This window comes from Aphelocoma coerulescens, chromosome 5, assembly GCF_041296385.1.
Source record: "Aphelocoma coerulescens isolate FSJ_1873_10779 chromosome 5, UR_Acoe_1.0, whole genome shotgun sequence".
In the NCBI taxonomy this organism is placed as follows: Eukaryota; Metazoa; Chordata; class Aves; order Passeriformes; family Corvidae; genus Aphelocoma; species Aphelocoma coerulescens.
Genome location: NC_091019.1, coordinates 34,097,702 through 34,113,207, shown reverse-complemented (window position 1 = coordinate 34,113,207; position 15,506 = coordinate 34,097,702). Strand labels below are relative to the sequence as shown.

The following is a 15,506-nucleotide window of genomic DNA, read 5'->3' as shown; positions in this document are numbered from 1 at the left end:
TAAACCTTTCATAAATTAAGAATTTTAACAAAATATTATTGTGCTGGATCAAAATTATGTCATGCTTCTAATGAGCAAAAGTAATGCCACCATTACTGCAAGGAGGGGTTGCTTTTGCTTTTAAATCTAGGAGAGCTTCAGAGCCTGAACTGCTGGCTTTACATTCCCTCTGCAAAGCAGTGTGCAGCCACACAGAAATGCAGGGTACTGACTCCAGATTTCTGTAGTCTTGTCTGAATCAGTGCCCACAGTGTTCTTTCTGGGCTTAGATTTAGGTTTAAGGTAAGCCTGCTGCCATAAAAAATATTCTGTGAGTAGTAGCCATGTAGGCATAAAAGAAGAGAGGATTCAGGACATTGTCCACCAATTTTCCTGCACAGGTTCAGGCAACATACCCCTGCTTGCAAGAGGTTATGCTCACATGGATTTGTGACTGGGTCATATCTTACCACCTCTGCGGAAGAGACAGCAGGTTTTGGATAGCAGCAGCTGTGTTACTCCTGAAAGCTCATATTTGGTCCTCCAAGAGACCAAAATCTCTGGGAAGTGTCCTGAATTTCCAGTAGCTGCTTACACCATTTATCACAAAATCGATCACAGATGGCGCTTTTGATGCTGGAAGGTTGGAAAAAATGATCTCTTGGCTTATATACTGAACACATTTGATCTGGACTGACTTGGTGGGATCATGACAGCCCATCATCTTGTTACTAGAACAGAAACACTTTCCTGACTGCAACAAACATTTGGGCAAGGATGAACGCTTCCCCTTAAATAGCAAACTTCAGCCTTAAATAGTTACACTTTGCCCTTGCTGTACGGCTCTGTTACATACCAAAGACTTAGCTCTTAGCAACGTGAAATCCCATCCTAATTAGCTACTGTTTAACAATACCACTTTATACCCCTCTCAGAATGCCAAGCTCCTTCTATTCTGGGGCTACAGAGGAGGGCAGCATTTCATATCAAGCCCAATGGAGTTCGAGACTCTTTTTAATTTTTTTTTAATGGAAAGTAACCCTGTATGCTAACCCTGAGCCACTCTGTATTAGTAAAAGTGACATTCAAGAAATTAAACCAAACATAGCCTGTAGAATCACTTGAAGAAAGCATCAAGACCCATGTACCTTCCTAGAATAAAAAATATACCAGATGACACATGCAGCTCTGCCCACCATAAATGCCAATGGCTAATGATGATCATTCAAATATGTGGGTTAGCACTTGGTCCTTTTTTATGCTATTACAAATACTTTCCCTACCTCACAGCATACTCCCTGGATTCAAGTCTGTTTCCTGGAGCCATCTCAGGATACCTAGAATGACAAGGCAAAGTTGGGGTTTTTTTCAGCCTTTCAAGAAAGCTTGTTGCGATCTGTTTCACTTACTATCCTTGAAATTTTGACCTATTTTCCATCTCACAACCTTACTCCCAATGATAACATTATTCACAATCATGAAGACTGTATGATAACCCTAAATAGGTCTCTTTGCTTTGAATTCTAGTATTTTGTGGTTACATAGAATTCTGTCATTTTCTGTACAATGCAAAATTGTGCAACCCATGTGTTCACATTCTTTAAAGGAAGTCTTTTTATCTTTTAAAGCGAACAAAAGAACCCCTTCTTGAAATGGCTTTGGTGCCTATTTAAAGGAAAAACTCTGCTATCATATGGCAGACTCCAACAACTGCAGCTAAGTATAAAGCAACCTGGAAAAAAAACTTTCCTCAAAAAGCTTTGTTGAGACAAACCTAAGGCTGCAGGTCTGAGTCACTGTAAATTGGATTGGGATTGGTCCTGTAATATAATATCCAGCAAAGCTGCATTTTTCAGATTCCAGTGCCCAGTGCCTGGAGTGCCCAGTGCCCAGTGCCTGGAGTCCGGGACTGAAATTTGTTGAGGTAATTCCAGCATGTTTTGGTTTTTCAAAATCAATGGGTGCCCCTATGAAGCATACATCAGTACATCCCTTGATCTGCTCCATAGGGATGCAGACAGCTCTGCAGAACTATTATGTTTTTCTCAGATGACAGTGCTAAAAGACCATGTGCTTAGCCAGCTATGGAGTCTGAATAAGGGCTAGTTGGTGGAGGTTGCTTCCAGATAAGATTGTTGGAAATTATTAAGCATCATGGAGAAACCGGTATTAGTTTCTGTCAGTGACAGAGTTCGTATTTGTTACTCAGGCTGGTAACATGTACTTTTAAAAATTATTACCTTTGGATACACAGATATCAGCATGGACAAGAACCACAGAGAACTGCTCAGACACTTAAAAAAAAATTCTGTAGGTAATTTTCTTTCCTTCTCTCATCCAGCAGGTGGGAGGAGATCAACACAAACAGTGAAATGGAGGGTTACTGGGTGTATTGTTCCTTGGGGACGCCTGATTTGCTTGTGCAAAACGCAGGGCATATCCAGTTGCTCTCATTTTCATACAACTTTCCATCAGCCTCAGGGAACATGACAGTGCCATTTTTTACTCTCTTGGAAAGAAAGGAGTTGGATGTCACAGTGTCCACATATTCATGGGTCACAACAAAGGGACACAGGAAACCCAGCAGTGCCTGCTACACCTTGGGGTTGCCAGCCTTGGGGTTACAGGCCTTCTGTCAGCAGGTGGGGGCAGCTTGGACATTGACTTGTCTACCTGCATCTTTCACTGGTTGTGTGCACATCAGTTTTAGACATTTCTAAGGTTAACTCTAAACACAGCTTCTTGGGAATTCCAGAAGACGTTGTTCTGCTATGCCAAAAATGCCCTAAAAAAAGATAATCAGCCCATGTCTAGTGAAGTTGCTCTGTCAGAGAGTGTTAATTTGACTGAGGAGATGCCCACCTGGTAATGAGCTTTGTTCTTTTTTCCTTATCCTGATCATGGCACAAGGGCAGTGAGAATACAGGAACTGTAAAAATTGGGGGAAACATTGTAGAGACCTGTTGTAAGGAAAAAGCAAGGAACACCCCAGTCGGACTATGAAAGTGGGGATTGTGATTTCCTAGTTTATCCAAGTTTTTCTTGTGACACAGCGATGTTTGCAAGTAAGTAACAGCTAAATGTTCACAGAATTATGAGCACATAAATGTTTTATAGTCAGTGCAATACAATTAGTAGTGTTGGCTCATGCACAGCATTATGCTGGAGAAACAGCTTATTTCGGGAAGATGTACTATTTCTTTGTCCTCGGGTCTTACTAGGGGGGTTGAGGAGAACATCAATTGATGGTGAAGTCTGTACCTCCGAGACAGGCTAATAAAGAATTAGTCTTAATTGCTTGTATTAGGATAGACATCCCATAAGAAAAAAGCCTACTGAAAATGTAGCTGACTCCAAATGGATTTTATAAACTGATATCATCTTTGGCTGTGTTAACGTATAATAGAATATTTCTCCTTAATAGCATGCCCAATGTTACAACAAAATTTAAAATGGCTTTGAACTAAAAAGCAACTATGGATTATTTTTTCTGAAGAAGTGAAATTCAGTCCTGACACTTTTACTCTCAAATACCCCTTCTATTAGTCTGTATTTTTCCTTTGGAACGATATAAAAGAGATCATTTAGTTCCCATTTGCAAAGACAACTATGAAAAAAACTTTTGAAAGCATTTGGTCTCACAGGTGTGTCAGAGGTCAAATTATGAAAGTGAGATTTACTTATGAATCAGAGCCTAATCTGGGCTTCTTTCTGACTCTCATTTGACCCGTTCAGGATCTGTCTCATGTAGTTAGGATGTTATGAAACAGAATGTAGCTAGTTTGACCATCAGTCTGGGAATATTTTGCCTGACTTCACCTACCCAGGAGTCAAGAAATGAGCCTGAACTACTTATCTAGCTCCATCTATCATCAGTGAGGACAGGGAAACTTGATTAATCTCCTTAGGATGGAGTGCATCATCATGCAGAAGTACCCAGTTCTCACGACTGAATAAGCAGTGAATTGCAGCCATACTGTTAAGAACCGTATCAGTCCATAGACGAAGAGTCACAATTAATTTTGCAGATGACTTTTACAGCTGACCTCAGAGGTCCAGCAGGACCTTTGCTCACATTCAGCTCACGTGATCTGGTTCTGTGCTTATATTTCTGAGGTTGATTTCTCATGACCAGCATCAGTTATATTAATTATAACTGATATATTAATATATCAGTTAATATATATTAATATATCAATATTAATATATCAATAATATATTAATATATATATTAATATAATTATATTAATATATATATATATAAGAGAGCTCTGCAGGATGACTGAGATTATTTGGTATCTGGAACATAATTTCTGATCTCTTCTGGAATAGAAAGTTCTGTAGATCTCTAGACTGAATATTGTTAAGGAGGCATTCATAGTCAGTGTAAAACATTTGATAATTGTAAGTTACAATTTGACAGAAAATCTAATTTCTTTTGGACATATCATGAGCTAAACATTCTACAGGATTATGTATTTACTTAATCTCATTAAATTCTTAATGAAAAATCTTCTTAACAACTTTCCAAAATGAAGATTTACTCTTTAGACAGTATTATGGTCATCCCTACGTAGTCTATGCTGGGGCAATACCTACTGATGGGGAGCTTTGCTGTATAAGATATAGATGAATATTTGATGAAGTCGTTATTTATTTAGCAGACTGTAGAGAGACAGTCTTTTTCATCTGACTCTTCTTAGTCATCAAAAAGATTTGGGACCATTTAGCTCTTACCCTCCATAAGCCAATGACATTTGTTGGGCTCATGTGTTTACTGTGGGACTGCTACCAGGAGAGCAACAAGATCTGAAAACAGAGGAAGGAAAGGAAAGAGCTACGTTTTACAATACTGCAGTAACTCCCATGTGCATCACTTTAATGTGTTCTTCATCATATGCATGTATATGGCAGATGAAATAGATTATGAGATTAGGTGGCTGCTTGTCCAGGCTTCTGGATATTCTTCAGTCCTGTGTGATGAACTTCAAACTTCTCTAGGCCTGAGGCTATCCGGGAATGGGAAAAATATGCCTATGTAATGCATTCTGAAAGTGACATAACAAAAATAAGGTAACAGTGAAATACCACGTAATGTATCCAGTGAAGACTGCAAAAGGACTCTTTTGCTGGTGAAACTGTTGTATAACCCATATATTCATTGTTAAGAATAGTATTAATTTATGTTAATTCTTAAGAAAGTCATTCCTGTATTCACTGCTGAGGAGAAAATTAATTGAACCAGCATTCTGAAAACTGGTGCAATAATTTATACAGTAAAATTTCTTGGTTTAGTTTGTCTCCAATGAAAAAGTGAGTAAAAAATCAGTATGAGAAGGAGACTGCAAAAAGAGGGTATGCTCTCTCTTAGGTACAACCTCCCAGTATTTTGGAATTATTAGTAACTCAGAGACACAGGTACTTTAATGCATAATGGCCTAATGCACTAAATAATAAGAAAACAAAACATACCATTGTAGAAGAGGAGTCTCTCAGAGACCACTGAATCAGATTAGAGAATAGGACAAAAAAAAACCAAACCACATTAAAGCTGAGGAAGAAAAACTCAGACAGAAAAATATGGCAGATAACTGAAAGCTGTTTAAGAGTCACTGGATTTTAAAAAAGTCCCAATTTCATAAGCCTAATAGGAAACAATATTGTTTAAAATACCACCCTGGATCAATGTATAAGAGAAGGCATAGTTAGAAAATAAAAAGCCTACAAAGCAAATAGATAAAATGGGAAATATTTAGCAATCAATATAAATTGGAAGTTACATAATATAAAAATAGACAAAATAAATAGACAACAGAGGAAAATCATTGGCTGGCAGGCCTTTAAGACAATAAAATGAGTTAAGAGTGTATTAAGAACAATAGAAGTCTTAACAAGGGTACATGCTGCTGCTCGATGCAGATGAGGAAATGATAAAGTTGCAGAAAAGGCAAATATTCCAGACATATTTCTGTGCTGCATTCGAAAAGAAGAAAGATAATGCACTTATATCACATGGGCTAATGAAAAATTTTCCACTCTGTCAGTGACCAGGAGGAATGTAAATTATGTATGGGGGGTAAATATTTTAAATTCAGCAGGTCTGGATGGCTTACATGGAAATACTGATAAAGCTTATTTAACTGATCTCTAGCCTGCTGATATTGATATTTCATAAATCCTCTAACAGCAAGGAAATAGCAGAATACTAAAGGAGTGTCTGTTCTATGGCAAAATTAAAAAAAAAAGGCAAAGTTAATAATCACAATAGATGTGTACTAGCAAGGCCAACAGCAGTTCATGGAAAAAAATATTAACTGATAGAGAATTCTTTGATAAAGAATAAGAAAATCTAGGGATGTATTTTCCATCACAATACTCGTGATAAAAACTTAATTAAAAAAAAACACCAAAAACAAACAAACAACAACAACAACAAACAAACAAACAAACAAAGAAAAAAGCAAGAATAATTTAAGCACCCCTGCCATGAGCAAGAAGATGACTAGAGATGCTCTCAAAATTCTTTCTAGCCCTACCTTCTGTGGTTCTATGAAGACATAACATGGTAACCAACAGAAAGTCCTGACTGGACAAGACTGAATACATGTATGCGTTGCAAATCCTGCTTGATTTTATTTCTTATATTGTTTTTTTGCTGAATCAGGAGCAACACTTTACATTTACCTGGAATACTCTCATTCTCTGAGAAATACACAGGACACAGGATGGCTGAAGCATAAGGAAAACAGTCCAGCTAAGTTTGTCTGCTGGACATAGGAAAAAATAAGCCATGTCACCTGTGCTTTGCAAAAGCCATGGAAGTAGTATTAGGATGAATTTTAGATTCAGTGCTATTCAGTATTTCCATCATTGCCTTAGAAGTAATTAGAAACTCACTGCTGATAAAATATGCAGGTATTGGGAAGCCTGGTGGAATGGCAATGATGAGGGGAAAGCATTTATATAGGGCAGACTGGATCACCTTCATATTCAAGCAAAAAGCCTTTTACTACAGCCAAATGCAAAATTATGCATGTGGGAACCAGATAGGAGATCAGGAAATGTGTAATCAGAAACTCTACCCTGGAAAAAACAGCCCTCTGAAAAGGATCAGGATCATCAAGAGTATGGAGCAGTTTCACTCCAGTGAGATACTATGGCAAAAAGGGTGAAATCAATCCTTGAATGCATAAACACAGGAATAGTGAATGCCAGTACCAGGTTGCTGTTCTTTCCTTTGTGGCACTCATTAAACGAATCATATGCAGGATATTTATTTTCAAAGGTTGCTGAAAAGCTGGGGAAGGTGCAAAGGGAGCTTGGTAATTATTCAAGATCTAAAGAAAATGCCTTATTGTAGAAACCTTTCAGTGCTCAACCTGCCTGACTTACTGAAAAGGAGATTACTTGATTTATGTCTTGATTAATGAATTGGTACTGTTGGAGGCATAAAATACCAGCAGGAAAGGGCTCTGAGCAGACTAAGTTGTACTGAGGACTGAGTGGAGGAACTATTAAGCCAGACAAATTAAAGTGAAGAATGAGACACAGAAAATGATTACCCACTAGAACAAGCTAATGTGGTGAATTCTTCATCTCCTTATGTCTTCATCAAAATCAGACATTTTTCATTGGCCTACAGCCAACTGCAAATTGTCAAGCATGAGTTGTAGCTTTTAATACTGGAATATATCCATGAAAATTAATGGTCTATGATCTCTAAGAGGTCATTCTAGGTGACAGGAATCCCTGATATCCACTGCATTTTAGGAGAGATATATATTTATTTATTATTATGATTATGTCAAGAAGCAGTAGATAAACATGCAACTTTCTCTCTGTTTGGACCTTTAAGTACTACAATTTAATGATAACAAGATGAATTTAGGTTGCCAAGATAACTGATGATGGAAACTGGAGGACTGTAAAAGTCCATGATTGCTTTTCTCTCTTTAGATATTCCAGTATATGGTCACTTTACCAGGTGGAGTGGTGTAATACAAAGGAAATACAATTCGCTGGGTGAGTTCCTTTCTCTTTCTTTGTTTCTCTATCTAGAAATATCCTTGGCTGTGACAGGCCCCTGTGATAACTAAGTAACCTGGCCTCATCTTAGATGGTTTTGTTATTCAAAAAGCTCCTGACCTGTAGAATGTTCTTGAGCAACTCATTGTGGATATTTGAAACATGAAAGTAGAGAGTCAAGCCATGATTTTTATCTCTGAATCATTTTATGTATTCCTTTGACACATCCACTCTCCACATCATTTCAAATCTCAGAGGAACACTTTTTCAATTTCATTCCTATTATGCAATTTCTCTCAACTGTCTTCATTTATCTTTGTTTTTATATTGTAAACCTTGTCTTTTCCATCACTTCCCCTTATCCATTCCCCTCTACTCCCTGGTTTATTATCACTACTTGACTGATGTTTGAGGAATACATTGTAAGTGACTTGGAGCAGACACTTGTCATTTTACTGTTGATCAGAGCACTTCGCACACGTCACGTCGTATAAATAAAAACTATTGTTCCAGAAATATTTAGTGTCTCAGATATATTTTGCAGTATAATATGTAACAGAGATGCTTTATGAGAAAGAATTATTTATTATAATTACCCCATCTCTGGCACTGATATTCAAAAGCATTTCAGGTAAATCATGTGTGATCTCTGTTCTCTGTCTCAGTTTTTTAGCTAGCTCAGAGTTACAAGATGTGTCAGTGAAGTTGTTTGCCATTCTAGAAACTCTTCAAATGTAACACCTCTTCGCTTATCCTGTTTTGTATTGGCTTGTCTCAAAGCCTTCTAGCAAAGGAAATGTGTTCCCTTTTTTTACAGCTGGGGAAACAGAAAAACAGAGGTGAATTTCAGGGCATTGGAAAGGCCTGAAGCATGTCTGTGAGTACAACCCAAGCCTTCAAGCCTCCAGTCTCCTGCCATTTTTAATGGGAAACACATGTCCCCAAAACAGATTATTGGAGCAAGTTGGACTGGACATGTGCAGGTTTGTAAAGTGGCTTGCCTCTCCTCAAAACTATGTTTGCATTTTGCTGAACTTAGCAAAATAACAGAAAACAGAGTTGCCATCAAACCCTTCAGGATCTCTAATTTTCATGTATATAATGTTTGCTTTGCTTCTGCCCTTGAATCTAGAATAGAAACCATGAAGGATTCTTTTTACTTATTTTCATTAAAAATTCAAGCAAATACAGGCTAACTTAGTCAAACATCAGTCACACCTCAGGTAAATCTTGCCTGCTGCTTGTTCTAGAAATCTCAGGCTGCTCTGTTCCTAAGGACCTGTCTGGCATCTAATCCACATGAAGGCAAAGATGGCAGAAGGTAACGGAGGACACTAGTGCTCTGCTGAGCAATTTTTCCGTCAGTCCAAAGACGTGATCCCTGAACATTCCAGGCAATACTCACAAACTTTGACAATCTCTATGAAATAATGTCTTACTAACATCTTTTCCCATGGATACCTTGAACAGGAACATCCATGGAGAGGGCTTTCCTAAACAGGGAAATGCTTTGCTGCATGGCACTTTGGTCACATCTCTTAGAAGTAAAAGTTTCCTATTTGCAGTGTTAATTTCAGAGCCAAGCTCTTACCAAGCCAAAAGGCATGGCAGGTATCTGTTACAGAAAAATGCTTTGAAGGAAAGAAAAGCTAAATACTAATGTAAGCTCTACTATTATAATCTATATCTAAAGGAAAGAAAAAGTTCTGAGTAAGGAAATTATTTTAGCAGTCACAGAGAGAAAGGCTAGAGTTTTCAAAAACAGCTCTGGCTTCCTTGGGGATTGCTGTCTAGCCTTCAACGTTTTGAATCTGATCCCAAGGACAGCACCTTACTGACAGAGATTGGCACATGCACCGTTAGAAGAACAAATGTTTAAATGGCTTCAATTTTGGGCAGAGATAAGTTAAGAACCTTCATGGGCTCAACTTCTGCCTCTATCCATTTGTGAATCAAGTACTTTTTCAGGAGTGATGAATATGGGGCTAGTGTCTGAGCCATACAAAAAACCCAAGCCCCTGATAATGAGAAAGAAAGAGAGGAGCCATCACTCCAGGGAGTCTCCTCCAGCTTGGAGGAATCATGTTTGAAAATTTCCTTCATGTTTTCTTCCAAAAACTCAGCAAATCCATGCAGCTATTTTTTCTACCTGTACCACAATGAAAAAGAGACAAAGAAAGCAATTCATGGCATTGCATGAAGACCTATGCAAGCTGATCTGAGACAGTGCATGACTTGTGGTATTCTTCAAAATCCACTTCTTACTTCAAGGATTTGAATAACATTTGTCACCACAGTGGCTGGGGTCACTTCAGGCAAAAAAAAAATTAGTTCCTTTTTAAATTTCCCTGCAAGCTTAAAGATTGCTCTTTGTTCCTCAGTTTCCTGTCAGAGAAGCCCATGTTTTGGATGTACATCCATGGGGGGGGTATTAAATAAACACAGAGCATCTATGCTTTATTCTATACACCCAGGGAGATGAAATTCCCAATTCCCAATTGTGGGGCCTTCTCAGGAAAACAGGACAGAAAGAGCCAAACTTCCCCAAGGAGGGAAAAACCCTGACTCCATCTTGAGAGGTTTTAAACAATTGTGATGAAGTGTTTCATGATAGATGTTTCCTTCAGAGCACTAGCTGGGCTGTGTAGAGAATGGGGAGTGTTATAAGGTAAGATTCTAATTTCCTTTGCTGCAGAACCCATTAGCATGTAGAAAGTGAATCAGGAAATTAGGCTAAGGATGACTTAATAATCCTGGCAGTTAAACCCTGCTCTGGAAACATGGATCCCATTCCTCATCAGTTCCTAGGTAATGTCAGAGAACTCACTTGGACTAAACTGGTAAAACTAATTTCCAGGTGCTCCTTTTTCAAGACCAGGATTGGATTTACAGAAGGATGAGCATCCACCGGATTAAACTGGAATTTAAATATAAGGAGCCATATAAAACAAAATTCTCTGGGGAAAGAGACATGCTATGAACCTCAAATTTAGGATTCCTTTTAACTGAAACACGTCTGCACTTCAAAGCCCAGTCTGCAGAGCGAGATCTTATCTTACTGGGAATGACTACGGTGGCAGTGATATTTGTGATGTACTCTGATATCAGTGTAATGACCACATTAAAGCGTTCCTCAAGACATAAGTAGTTTTTTTTTTTAATGTAACAATGTGCCACAGATAAAACACAAATTGCAGTGAGGGATTAAGCTCTGCCCGTCACAGAATAGATGAGTGAGGAACCAGTCTGGGTATTGCTGCACAGCACTCCTTAACCATGTACAGATACAGGAGTATAGCAGCAAACAAATATGATTATGCTACTTTCCAAGATATTTCCATACAGTCAGGTGTTATGCTGGACCCAAATGAAGAAACCCTTCCAGAACCAAACAGGGTGGTGCAGAAACATCTGAACTGGTTTTGGGCATATACAGGAACTAGATCAGGTGTTATATATGATCTATGCTATTTCAGAAACAGGCAACACACACATGAAGGGATTGTGAGACCATTAATAAGATCAGCTGCATTCCCTGTGCCTGTTTACAGGTGGCTGCAGAGAGACTAGAGAACCCTTACGTCACCACAAATTCTTTTCATCTTGGAGACAGCCTCCTGAGCACAAGCCTGGATGCTCTGCAAAGAATGGTGCTTGCTCCCAGCACCAGGCCTTGGAGAGCTCAAGCTTCCTTGTGAATGCCTGACAAAAGGGCAATTCTAGAAATTGTCTCGCCTTTGTCCCCAATCTTCATCCTACTCCCACTTTCACTGTATTATAATCTCAACTTTTTTTTTCTCTCTTGCATTACTAGCTCAGGCTGAAAGAAGCAAGGCTGGACAGAGTAATAACAGCTCTTCTGGACCAGCTAATGCAGCTGGGGAGAGCTGAACAAGCTCTCAGGTGTACAGCACCACCATCAGGTGCTTGCTCTGACATTTCTCCCTCCTGCCTGTCCCTCAACACAGTACAGTGTCTTCATTACCCTCACCCTGCTTCACTGCCTCCTCCTTCCTTTCTTCTCATTCTGGGAGCCCTCTCCTTTATCCTTACCTCCTCCTTCCTCTCTCTGCATGATGTGACTAGACAGAAGAATGCAGATTTATGTATTCCCTACACGTGCTTCTCATTTTTTCCGGTCCGTCTTTGGCTGTTGATTTCTCCTTCTTGTAGGTGAGTATTTCTCAGCTCTCTTCTTCCTCTCTCTTTGACCTTTCCTCTGCTCCTTGTAAGGCATTCTCTTCTCTCATGCTGTGAAACATTCATGCTATCTCATACTGTGAAACGATCTCTCTCACGCTCTCTCGACTATATCTCTAGCATAGTCCATGGTGCTTTTTAAAGGATGCTATTTCACAATAAATACATAAGCACTGCTTCAGGCTGCTGTCCTCTCTAACTGCCTAACTGGATATGGTATTTTAAAGGTCCTTAGAACATCAAAGATGCCTTAGCTATTTTACCATTTTCCTTCTCAGCTCTGTTGAAATTTATATAAAGCAATTGTGGGGTTTTTTTCATCCAGCTTGAGGTCACATGCAGAGCTGCCCTAGCTTGCACAGCTCGGTTGCTGAGATAGGGCTAGCTGTGCATTATTCTCCATTTCCCCTTTAAAACGCTCCATCTTTCTGCATCTCCAGCTCTCACAGTGAGATTTTGCAATCAGGTGACTCGGTGACAGGCTGGTTTGCTGCATTGTGGCATCCTCGGAGCAGCTACAGAGGTTTGTACACAGAACTCCCCGGGCGAGCGCCGGGGGAAGGCCAGCCAGCAGCCCGGGCACTCCTGGGTTACGCGGCGGCTTTGGTGTGTGCGGCATCTGCTGGCCCTGCAGGTCTGGGGCTGAAGGAGCAGCCTCTCAGGAGAATACCTGCCTTTAACAGTCACTGCAGCCAGACATCTTGAGAATCCTTCATTATAATTGCTTCGGGGCCTGCACAGATCCGATGTTGCCTCATTATTGGGACTATTTATTATTGAAACCAGAAATGCTAAGTCATTAAACAGAGGTCATAAAAACATCCTTATTCTGCTAAAAACATTAGCTCATCATTTCTGGTACTACAGAAGGTAGGAGAGACCAGGAATCCTTGTGCCTGTGAGAAAGAAAATGTGGACTGCATCAGAGGCCAGGGAAGATCAGACAAGAGCCCTAAATCAGTAACTCATTAGGAAAAGCAGATCTCTGGGCTTAAGATCAATTGCCATTTCTGCGTTTGTGTCACTTCAGGTTACCATTTGATCCCAGAATATGTTAATGTCTCTCTCTGGAAATGGACAGGACTAAAAACCTCGCTCACTTTTGTCTGAAGACTATAAGGCACTTCAGAGGCACTAGCCAGCTACACCTAACTGCAGAGAGCTGCTGTTACCTCCATTGTTTCAGAGGGAAGCCAGAGGTACAGAGGAGGAATTTGTTTGCTTTCATTCCCTGGTTCAGGACTGCACTCTCCTGATTTCTAATGTCAAAGAAAGGCATTTTCTTCTTGTGTTTTTGTGCTGCTGAAGAGTTAATGTAGCCAGAGAAAGGATTTCAATTTATTTTTACTACCTATGCTTCAGATTTATTTTCTTACTTTTATTCCTCAGGCAGTTTTCTGAATCTGGAGAGATCCTTCTGGGTAGAAAAACACATTTTGCAGAGATTGTTTCCCTATTTTAATACTGAAGCTGCAGACAAATACATCCTTTGATAGCTGTGTTTGGTTTCCTGCACTGCAGGGATGTCCTGTCAGCGTCCAGATCCAACAACAGGCGCATGGGGGTTACATCCCTCAGCTGATGGGGTGTGTGTGTTTATTTGTTTTTGTTATGGATTTCTCTGGAGCAGTAAATATGAAGAACTCGTACTGCAGGCTCACCAGCCAAGGCGCGCTGTGCCAGATCGTGTTCCCGGCCGGAGCCAACACTCCAGGCATCCGGGGAGCTTTCAGGGCATGGTGTTCCCGACACTCACCTGAGCACACACCGGCCCGTACCGGCAGGGTCCGGTTCTCCGGGGGAGGCAGGTCCCTCCCCTGGGGCTCCCCCGCCGCGTTCGGGCTCTGTCCCCCGCGATGGCTCCGGGAGGGCGCTCCGGGCCGGCCCCCGCGCCTGCGGACCGAAGGAACCGGCTGCAGGCCGGCGGGAGGGCGCGGGGCCGGCGCCGCGGGGCGGGGGAAGCAGTGCGAGGCAGTGCGGAAAGAGTTAAGGGAAGGTGGCGGGGCAGGCTGGCTGTCGGGAGCGAGCATGTGCAGATTGAAACCGCATCCATACTACGGGCGAGTGTCACTGGCACACTTCACCTCCCGCCGGCCGCGGGGCACCCATGGACACCGGTGAGGACACGAGCCGCGGCCGGGCGGGGGGGCCGAGCGGCGGCACCGGGAGCTGCCCGCGGCCGCTGCCCTCACGGCCGCCCCGCCGAGGGTGCGCGCGGCCCGCGGCGGCCTCCCCGCAGCCCAGCGGCGCGGGGGATGCGCTGCCCGGGGCGGAGGGCGGGGATGGCGCCCGGCACCGCTGGTTTCGCTTTCCTGGCGGGCGCCGGAGGGAGCGAGACAAAGGCGGGCGGCCGAGCGGCAGCTTCCCTGCCGGCTGCGGGCCCCGCGGGAACAGCGGGCACCGGTGTGTCGCCCCCTCCCGGGGAGCGGCGCAGCCCCCGCAGGCCGGGCCCCGCCACCCCCCGCAGGTCCTCGGGGCGGCAGCGTGGTGGGTGTCGAGGGGGTTTTGCTCGGGAGCCCTCGACCCCGACTTCGAAGTTTTTGGGGCTCTGGGAAAGCGGGATAGAAGGGTTGTTAAAATCGGAGCTGCTTTTCACTGGACAGTGCCTTTTTTTTGGTGTTTTATTTTTGGTGGTTTTTTTTGGTTTTTTTCACCAAAAAAAAAGAGAGAAATGTCTCGAAACATCTTTTTGTATAGATTTGTGTAAAACTTTATTCCAGACGAGGGGAAATAGCTCTGAATGAGCCCAGCGTTTGCAGAGCAGAACTGGGAGGTGGGGGCTGGCTCTGGTCTGTTCAATGACTTTTCTGCAACCTTGTGAATTACTCCTGTGTGTAAAGCCAGAAGTCAGGGATACAGATAGTACAGTCAGCTGAAAATGAGAGTTTTTTCTTTTCTATTTTTTTTTTTGGTAATTTAAATTAATCTCAAGATGTTTGCTCTTGTTCCATTTTTGGTGTGGAAAAATATTCAGAATAGCTGAATTTTCACAAAATGGAAAATCTGATTCCTTCTGTCCCCCATTTACTCATTTACTCTAGGGTTTTGCAAATTGTTTCTAGTATGCTTAGGAGCAGGGATGCTGGGGAGGCTGCCCTGTCCTGCTCGTCTTAAGCTGGACCGTTACACTAGGACTTCCTAGAGACCATTTCACATTGCTAGTCCAAAACTACTGGGGATGTACAAACTTGTTAAGCTTCATAATTACACAGCAGATGCAGTAAATCTCTGTTACGTGGAATACTTTGTATTGTTCTCTGGCATCGTTTATTTGACAGGTTTGTCCTGTTTACTCTTATTTC

The 15,506-nt window shown here is 41.5% G+C and overlaps 2 protein-coding genes across 4 annotated transcripts in view; one reads left to right on the top strand and one right to left on the bottom strand.

Moving 5' to 3' along the window:
• Positions 1 to 14,154, bottom strand: part of PLEKHH1 (pleckstrin homology, MyTH4 and FERM domain containing H1) — a 73,511-nt gene extending 59,357 nt beyond the window's left edge. Inside the window, exons 1-3 of the mRNA XM_069017632.1 lie at positions 13,961 to 14,154; positions 12,058 to 13,100; positions 1,263 to 1,316 (exon numbers count right to left, since the gene is read on the bottom strand). The gene's annotated coding sequence lies outside the window, so the exon portion shown is untranslated. The remainder of the gene's footprint in view (positions 1 to 1,262; positions 1,317 to 12,057; positions 13,101 to 13,960) is intronic.
• A 68-nt stretch (positions 14,155 to 14,222) lies between these two features.
• Positions 14,223 to 15,506, top strand: part of TMEM229B (transmembrane protein 229B) — a 37,236-nt gene continuing 35,952 nt past the window's right edge. For all 3 annotated transcript variants that reach the window (XR_011151394.1, XR_011151393.1, XM_069017644.1), the window contains exon 1: positions 14,223 to 14,321. The gene's annotated coding sequence lies outside the window, so the exon portion shown is untranslated. The remainder of the gene's footprint in view (positions 14,322 to 15,506) is intronic.